The sequence below is a fragment of the Gallus gallus genome, chromosome 1 (genome assembly GCF_016699485.2).
Source record: "Gallus gallus isolate bGalGal1 chromosome 1, bGalGal1.mat.broiler.GRCg7b, whole genome shotgun sequence".
Taxonomy (NCBI): Eukaryota; Metazoa; Chordata; class Aves; order Galliformes; family Phasianidae; genus Gallus; species Gallus gallus.
The window spans coordinates 179,575,361-179,584,386 of NC_052532.1; positions in this window are offsets into that span (position 1 = coordinate 179,575,361).

The window sequence follows — 9,026 nt, forward strand, 5'->3', positions numbered from 1 at the left end:
CTAACATATATATATTAACTACGGTTCACGTTTAACCTGGGACTCTGGGTTCTTCTGCTTCTTTTAAGTATTCAATTATTATTTATTGTTTTTATTCATGTTATGTTTATAAACCTATTAGTGCTAGATGAAGGACTTGCTGTACTAGGTATTGGCAAACACAGGCTGCCAAGGGAATCTCTGTACCCTCCATGGCTCCTAATTTAGAGCACAAGAAGATACATGAGTACCACGGTCAGAGCCATGTGGTCTGAATAACCATTGATTTTGGAGATATTAAATGAGATATTTCAAGATTTATGTGTAGACAACCCCTTTTTTCACATTTAAAAGTGACTTTTCTACTGAAACTGATAGGATGAGAGGGAATGGCCTTAAATTGCAGCAGGGAAATTCAGGTTGGTTGTTAGAAACAGTTTCTTCTCAGGAAGAGTGGTGAGGCACCGGTACAGGCTGCCCAGGGAGGTGGTGGATGCCCCATCCGCGGAAACATTCAAAGTTAGGCTGGACAGGGCTCTGAGCCCTGAGGATTGAGCTGTAGATGTCCCTGTTCATGGCTCGGGAATTGGACTACATGGCCTTCAAGAGTTCCTTCCAACTTAAAAGATTCCATAACTCTATTACTCTATGCCAGTTGTGCTTTTCAAAATGTGTCGTTAGCTGTGCTGTAGGTGATTTGTGATGAGTGACAGTCTCTTTCTAGATGCAGTGAGGAACAGTGCACTGAGCAAACTGAAACTGTGGCTCACTTCTTAGCATTTGAGAGCCAGAATGAAGAAAAGGCTCTGACTCTGGTTGCATTTTTCTGTTGTGAAATGCCAGGTTAATTTTAGTTACCGCTGTTGTTTTTTACCTACTGTTTGTTCTATTTGTAGTTGGTCTGAATTCAGTGAGTGGCACCAAGCAGGGCTGTTACTGGAAGATTTGTTTCTGTTTAGACATACTGTTGTTGGGTGAATTCTCGCTGTCTATTAAAAAGCCACAGGGTGAGAAGATTAACATGTTCAAGAGGCTTAATGATTTCTGATTTGATTTTTTCATGCCTCCCACTGAAAATTAGCAAGCTTGATTGCTGTGTAAGTGTCAATATGCAATATGCAGAATTACTTATGCAAAATACATTATGAAAGGGTGGTACCTTAGGCAGAGGTTAAAAGACAGCTCAGAAGTGCTTTCCCAACCCGAATATACTTGCCCCATGTTCGACCCTTAAAGCTGTGATTAGTTATGCAGTTTTTTTCGAGCCCTCTAAATGTTTTTGAATTTCAGTGTCTATATAATTTCAGTGTCTGCATTAACTACAGTATGTTGTGACCACCACCCTGGCACACATGGAAATAATGTTGGTATGTTCTATTCTAGTCCAAAATGAATGTAGTGCAGATCTGGAAGGACGTATGTAGTCCAGGACAGAAAGTGGTCCTCTGACATCAGTCACTTGTGGGTTTTTAGTCCATGAGGACATGTGGTGATGTTTCATCTCTCATAGGTGAAAGGTAAGAACGATTTGCATTTAGACATAAACGCAGAGAGCACAGGGGAGGCCTGTATGCTTCACTTCAACTGTTCAAGTGGAAATGAATGCTTGTTAAGGCTGCTGCTCTGGAAAGTGCTCTGAGTCCACATCCTGGCTGTGCCTGAAGCCTCAGTAGCAATACTCTGTGGTCTGCCCAGCCAGTGCACCCTCAGCTTCAAGGGGTGCTAGGGTGCAGGGAATTGCCTTGCGGGAAGGAATGCCACAAATTGTTGTGCCTGTTCTACCAGAAACACCCATACTGTGTCCTCAAGAGACATAGTCTGGTCGTGGAACATCAGAACCATTACTAAATGAGCAGAAGTTGGGGAAAACAGCCAGGGCCATGCATCTGCCATGGTGCCTGAACACTTGTTTTCCTGTTTTTGATGAAATCACAAATGGTTTGGGACAAGCTTCTATTGCAAAATCCTCCAGATTCAGCTCTTGAAGATGAGGCCAGGCCTAGTTTGATGCTGTCTGTGGGTCAAAGAGAGTTTGCCAGAGTGTACTGGGCATTGTAATTGAAGAGGTAGCTGTCATGTTGGATATTGGGAAAAACTTTGAAACAGTGACTGGGCACTGACGCAGGCTGCCCAGGGTGGTGGTGGAGTCGCCATCCCTGGAGGGGTTCAAGAATGTAGAAATGTGGCACTGAGGGACGTGGTTAGCGGGCATGGGGGGGATGGGTTGGTGGTTGGACAGATGATCACAGTGGTCTTTTCCAACCTTAATGATTCTATGATTCTATGATTCAGAGAGCCATACTATGAACCCCTTAGCCTATGACAGTATGTAAGCAAGCACAGAATCCTCTATCTTAGAGTGCAGTTTCTATTGCTGGATGGATGGGTTTTGATGGATTTGCCTTACTAGAGACAAATCTATCATGATGATGTTTGTGGAGAGGATAAATACAGAGCCACTGTCCTGGGAGAGGTGGGAGGGGCCGTGAGCTCCATGTCATAGATCCATGGAGTGCTGCAGGCCTCTTGTTCTTGGGGATGGAAGGAGATGCTCAACAGCACCATCACACAGCTTTATTTCAGCTCATGTCCACAGGCGCAGTATGTCTCTGCTAAGTGCTCTGTTTTCAGAGTTCTACTATTCAGAGGTTCTGCATGAGATTGGTGTTCATGTTCTGTTGCTTTCAATCCATGAGTAGTTTCACTCCACTGGCATTTTGGTCAGCAAATAACCAACCTATGCTGGCTTATGGAGCAAAAGAATAGTTCTCTGCTGAGGAAAAGCCAATTCTTCAGGCTGCTTCTCAGAGCTATAACCTGTTAGAGACAGAGCGGTGAGTTCCTGGGACAGTCACTTGCTAGTGGGAACTGAGGGAGTTCTGGGATGAAGTCACAGGGCTTCCATCATTATCTTCTCTAGATTTTACTCGAAAAAAGAATTGTTTATTTTCATATCTACTTTTTTCAACAGGTGGCTGTGAGATTTTCACTTAAGAGACCACTGCTATTTTGTCATGACCATGCTGGCCATGAATTTAAACCCAAAAATGAGAATCTTGCAGTTTGGGCTTGATGTATTGGTCTTATTAACATTTTATAAGCATCTTGCTAAAATATGAGCATAATGCATACCAGGACCAGCCCTAGGCATATTGCTACATGAGCCACACCTCTTTGTGTGCTTTCCTGAAAGCGAAGCTGAAGGATGTGGTTGCAGGAGGACAATACTCGGGAGGTGGTCTGCAGAAGGTTGTTTGGTCCTGTTGTCTGAACAGAGCAAGCTTAAATGAAACTTGCTGTTCTTGCCTCATAGAATTGCTCAGGTTAGAAAAGACCTTCAGGATCATCAAGTCCAACCTCAACCTAACCATACTACCCTAACTCTAACAACCCACCACTAAATCATGTCCCTGAGCACCATGATCGTGTCCCTGAGCACCACATTTTCTGTCAATACATTTTGAAGATCATCCACTAGCATTACTGCATGTATATTTGCATCACGCTTAATCAGTATGATTAATCTGCTATTTTTACACAAACAGCAAGCTTCTATATTAGGAAAACACCAGGTCTTTGCCATAGGTGCCGTAACACTTCTCCCTATATCAGTTCTTGTTGTATGGATTAGATCCAATTTGTTAGAGGTGATGTCATACTCTGGAGTTGACTGAGACTTTTCATCTGAGAGTAGTTTAATGTTTCTTTCTTTGATGTGTCTTACTATTTAAATGGTTTAAAACTACATCACTTAATTACCACTAGCAGTTTCCATGCTCATGGTGCCCTGTATGAGGGGTGAAACCTGATGGATTTGGGCAAGCTGTAGTGATTCAGAGTTTCCCAGCTGTTCTGCTGCATGCTCCTGACATACGTGTGTTGCTCAGCATACTTGTGGACACCTGTGCTATTTACTAGAGCTCCAAGGAGTTTGAGAGGAAATGGTCTTCTTCAGAATCAATACTAACTCTGGTACATTTTTGCCTCTAGTTTTCCAGCTACCCTAATATCACTGATAGTACTATGAACATTATTAGTATGTTTTTCTTTTTTCAAGCAAAAATAAATTAAAAAAATGTATTACATGAAAACAGATGTGAGAAAGTCATCACTCTGCTTAAGGTTAAATACAGAATCATAGAATCATAAGGTTGGAAAGGACCTACAAGATCATCTAGTCCAACCATCCTCCCATTACCCTTATTACCACATATGTGAGGTTCTGTCTTCTTCATTAGGGTACAAAGCTCTTACCCTGGAATTTGCCTGTCTTGAAGCAGACTCTGGTTTAGGATCAAACTTAATCTGATGTCCCCAAAGAAGGTATCAAAAAAGCCCTCAAGGGAAACCCCAGAGAGTGCCATGTGGTCTCTTGGACTACAGTTCAAAGTTTGATACATATTCCTTCATGAAGTAGCCCATGAAAATGACATTTTGTATAAACATTTCAGTATCACTTCAGAGATAGGATGCATATGTTTTATAAAGAGTGAAAAATGTAATTACTTGTGCTTCTCAGGCAATAGTTATGAAGGTAACAAAATGAATCTGGGAGCTATGGCATATTGGTGGTCAAGGTCTCCTCTATCTTGCTATGATCCTTGGGTCTGGCTTTCTGTCACATGGGATGATGTGCCAGAAAGTTGATAAAAACTCAATTACTTCTGTATTGCTGGCAACTCATTGCATGTGAAATTATGTTTTACGCTGAGTATTTGCAAAATCTTGACTTTGGAGGTGCCAGGTTTGACTGCAAAAAAACAACTTTGGGGTATAGCTTTTTTCCCTTTCAGCAAATCTGGGCTTTCGTGCCATGTTTGCTTCTCACTGCTCAGCCCTGGCCCAGTGGCCCTCTTGCTTCATTGCTCCATTGTGGGGGATGCTCAGGAGCCTTTTGGGAGGTTTTATTTTAATTCTGTTATGGCAAGCCACAGTGACTCCAGCTGGTGCTGGAGTAAGGATATCTTACATGTATTCATGTATTATTAAGAGCTCCAGCTAATGCTAATATATTTATTCCATATATATATCTATGTATATAATCATATAAATAATCTATTTATCATATAAAAATAAATACTTTCTGCATATTAGTCTGTGTGATCCTTATTTTATTTAGTGAATGGCAATCAAGTCAAATGAGTGATGTTTTTAAATGTTGGGGTTTTTTTTACTGAACCCCCAGCATTCATGCAGCATTGGAGAGGGTGGCATTAATTACCCATACTGTGCAATGTTCTGCACCTGTTATTTGTGCTATTTCTTGCTTTTATCTCTCAGGAACTCAGCACAGTACTTAAGAACAGATATTTAAGGGGATTAATTTGTCCTGCCAGATTTTTCCCTCTCTGATGAACATAGCTTCATCAGGAATTATTTCAATGGAAGGTTATTTATTTTTCCCCTCTGCTGGGTGGTTCTATACCAGGCTTTATGGAAATTGCATGTTTCTATGTCCAGAGAAAGCTTTCGATGATAGTATCAACACAACTCCTACCAGTGCTGTTTTCTTTTAAATACCAATTTCTTTTTATCTTCTGGCCCTCTGTTTCCACTCTCTGGCTATGCCATAGGATCATGTAGAACCATGGAATGGTTTGGGTTGGAGGGAACCTTAAAGCCTACCCAGTTTCAACCCCCTGCCATGGGCAGGGCTGCCCCCCACCCCCTGAGGCTGCCCAGGGCCCCATCCAGTGGCCTTGAACACTCAGGGATGGCATACCCGCAGCCCTCTGGGCAGCTGTGCCAAAGCCTCACCATGCTCTGAGTAAAAAATATTGTCCTAATGCCTAATCTGAATCTCCCCTCTTTCAGTTTAAAGTCGTTCCCCCTTATCATATCACTACACTCCCTGATAAAAAGTCACTCCCCAGCTTTCTTGTAGGCTATAACTGTGTCCATGCTTTGTTCCAGAACAGCACAAATTAGAAATATAGCAGGCTCAGAGGAGCAGGGCTGAGGATGAGGGACTCCACAACCAGCGCTGTATCTCTGTGCAAGTCCAAGGATCTGTTAAGGAGCATCACGGTGTCTGTGATACCTGACTCACCACAGGAACGCCTGCTACAAGTACTCATTTTCCTTTTAAAATTGGTCCAGGCTTAGGATTATTTTTTTCCTGAGAATAATTAAGATGTAGAGAAAAACATGTTTTTCCTCATGCCTTTGGTGATGGCTGCTGTCAGCCTGTTTCAGGCTTTTTGGCATGTCTGTGTCAGAACTACATCTGCTTTTAGCTGCTGTCCTGCACAAGCTTGCTCTGAGTATGCTTTATTCTGCATCCTGCCAGCTGGACCTAAAAGAGTTTTCAGGTAAATTCCACATAAATTTAATAGAATGACCTGTATGGAAGACCAGTGACTGGAATCAATGCTGTCAGGATGTCTATTTTCCACTTATTTTATCAGTGAATAAAACCAATCAGTGCTCATCACTCATCTTCTGCAAAACAGTTCCCCTAAATATAGAATTGTAGAATCTATAGAATCATAGGATTTAGACCTCTGAGATCACCTAGTCCAGCCATCCACTCATCACCAGTGTAGCTCTCTAAACCATATCCCTAAGAGCTGCATCTACCCTTTCCTTAAACACCTCCAGGGATGGTGACTCCCCCACCTCCCTGGGCAGCCTGTGCCAATGCCTCACCACTCTTCCTGAGAAGAAATTCTTCCTAATATCCTACCTGAAAATCTGGGGTATCCTTTACTCGGTCTTTTATGTTGTTTGGACAGGAGGTTGTGAAAAAAATGAAAAGTTTGTAAGCCCTAAAAGCTGAATAATAATCGATTCTGTTTTCTCCCATGAAAGTGTTTTTTGTTTTGTTTTGTTTTGTTTTGTTTTGTTAGCTAAGTTCCTCTCCTGCCTCTACTTTCATTTACCTCCTCTCAACACCTCTCAATGCTCCCATGGTCTTTATTTGTTGACAAGAGAGGAGAAAATCAATATGAACTTTTTGTCCTATAAAATATGGGCACAGCATTAATAACATAGGTAAGACATGAAATAATGGTATTTTCAATCCCCCTTCTGAATCAGAACTATTGAAGATGAAGAATAAGAGGCTCAGGGGAGACCTTATTGCTCACTACAACTGCCTGAAAAGAGGTACTTGCAAGGTGGGGGTCAGACTCTTCTCCCAAATAACAGTGATAGGATGAGAGGGAATGGCCTCAAGTTGCACCAGAGAGCTTCAGGTTGGATATTAGGAAACATTTCTTTTCAGAAGGAGTGGTGAGGCAGTGGCAAAGGCTGCCCAGGGGAGGTGGTAGAGTCACTGTCCCTGGAGGGGTTCGAGAGACGTGGAAATGTGGCACTGCTGGACATGGTTACTGGGCATGGTGGGGATAGGTTGACGATTGGACTGGAAGTTGTCAGTGGTCTTTTCCAACCTGCATGCTTCTACGATTGTATTGACATCTGTTGTGTAATCTGAATGCAGCCCCACAAAGGCCTTCCCCCATGCACCCTGCTGTAGGTGTTTCCTACAGCTGAATGCATCATGCTTACTGTCCTGCTCAGTCACCTGAAATACCAGCAGCTTCTCCTCAGTAGTGATGCTGTGGGGCATGGCTTCTCATCTCTGTGCGTAGACTCAGTGCCCTGCCAGCCCAACCTTCCCCTTTCTTGCTTCAAAGCCCTCGAGGGGAAAGAAAAATTTGCTTGTATTGACTCTGCTTTATTTTGAAGGATGTAAAAAATATTCTATTTCTTTATGGAGATATATACTTTTACCTCTCATGTTCTTTTCTGTGTTTGTTATTGTTGTTGTTCTAATGTTGTTAGCTGAAAAGCCATTGCAAAGAAACATTGCAAGTTTCTTTTTTCTCTTAGTGGATTTTTCTACATAATTAGCGAGAAAAGGCAATTGCAGTGTTCGCTGTGTACTTGTGCTGTGGATAAATCACATTTGAGCACAGTGAAAAATGTAGTGTCATTTCCCACCAAGCATAATGAACAGTATGATATCCCTTACAGAGGGCCAATCTGTAAAGCACTGGCTTCTTCAGAGCTGATGCAAAATGACAATTTATTGCTTGACGTCTGCTGTTCACTTACAAAGCCAAGACAATACAAATCGAGGATAAGAAGTCCTCAGCCCATTCACTTAGCCATCCAGTGAACCCACTTAGGTTTATGGTGAGGTAAAGCAGAGAAACACTCGCTGCCCTATTTGCTGGCGCCACCAGCCACAGGTAAAGCCAAAGACTGAAAGTAAAGGAAAGTCATTAATCGCTGTACAAAATCCTGTCCCCCTCCCAAGCAGTGTCCATTGAACAAAGTCACAGTGTGTTGCTGTTACACCACGCAATGCTTCCTCATTCTGTTGGTACACAGGGCTGGTGTTGCTGCAAGGGCATGTGTTTTGCAGCAGACATGAAATGCAATGGGATGGTAAAAAAAAAAAAAAAAAATCCTAGTCATTTACTGCTATCTGACAGTCCTAATGGCAATGATAAAATACATGTTTCAATACTTTTCCAGGTGCCATTAAAAGCTCAGTTCTTCTCTGCTGAAAGGACAAAACTCGTATCCCAGACGTCCAGCATGCAGTACATGTGCTATGTGCAACATCCTCAGGGTAAAACCTGGGTTGGATTCTGACTCGGTAGCCATACAAATCCCTGATCCCATCCCTTCAAAAACAAGGAAATGACTCTAATGGACCTGCTTGTAATACGGATGAGGCTGACATACAGATTAGTTAACCCAACTTCAACCTCTGTTGAAGTCAGTAACATTGCTGAATATTTACATGTGCACGGAACAGGAAATTCAGCAGGTTATTTCAGCAGCTTCTCTTCATTTTGAAGTCTGCATGCTCTTTGCCTGGTCACTGGAGATGCTCTTTGCTATATATTTAGAAATCAGTACAACAGAGCTTGTCTTCTGCTCATGGCTTTCACTGTAAATTGGCTGTAATATTTTATACCTTTCAATCAAAGAGATCTTTCAGGCTTTTATTGAGTAAACTGCTTAAGCACTATGCCAAAGAGCATAGGAAACCAACTGCAATCTGTTCACCTCACTGCCAGGGAAGGTTATGG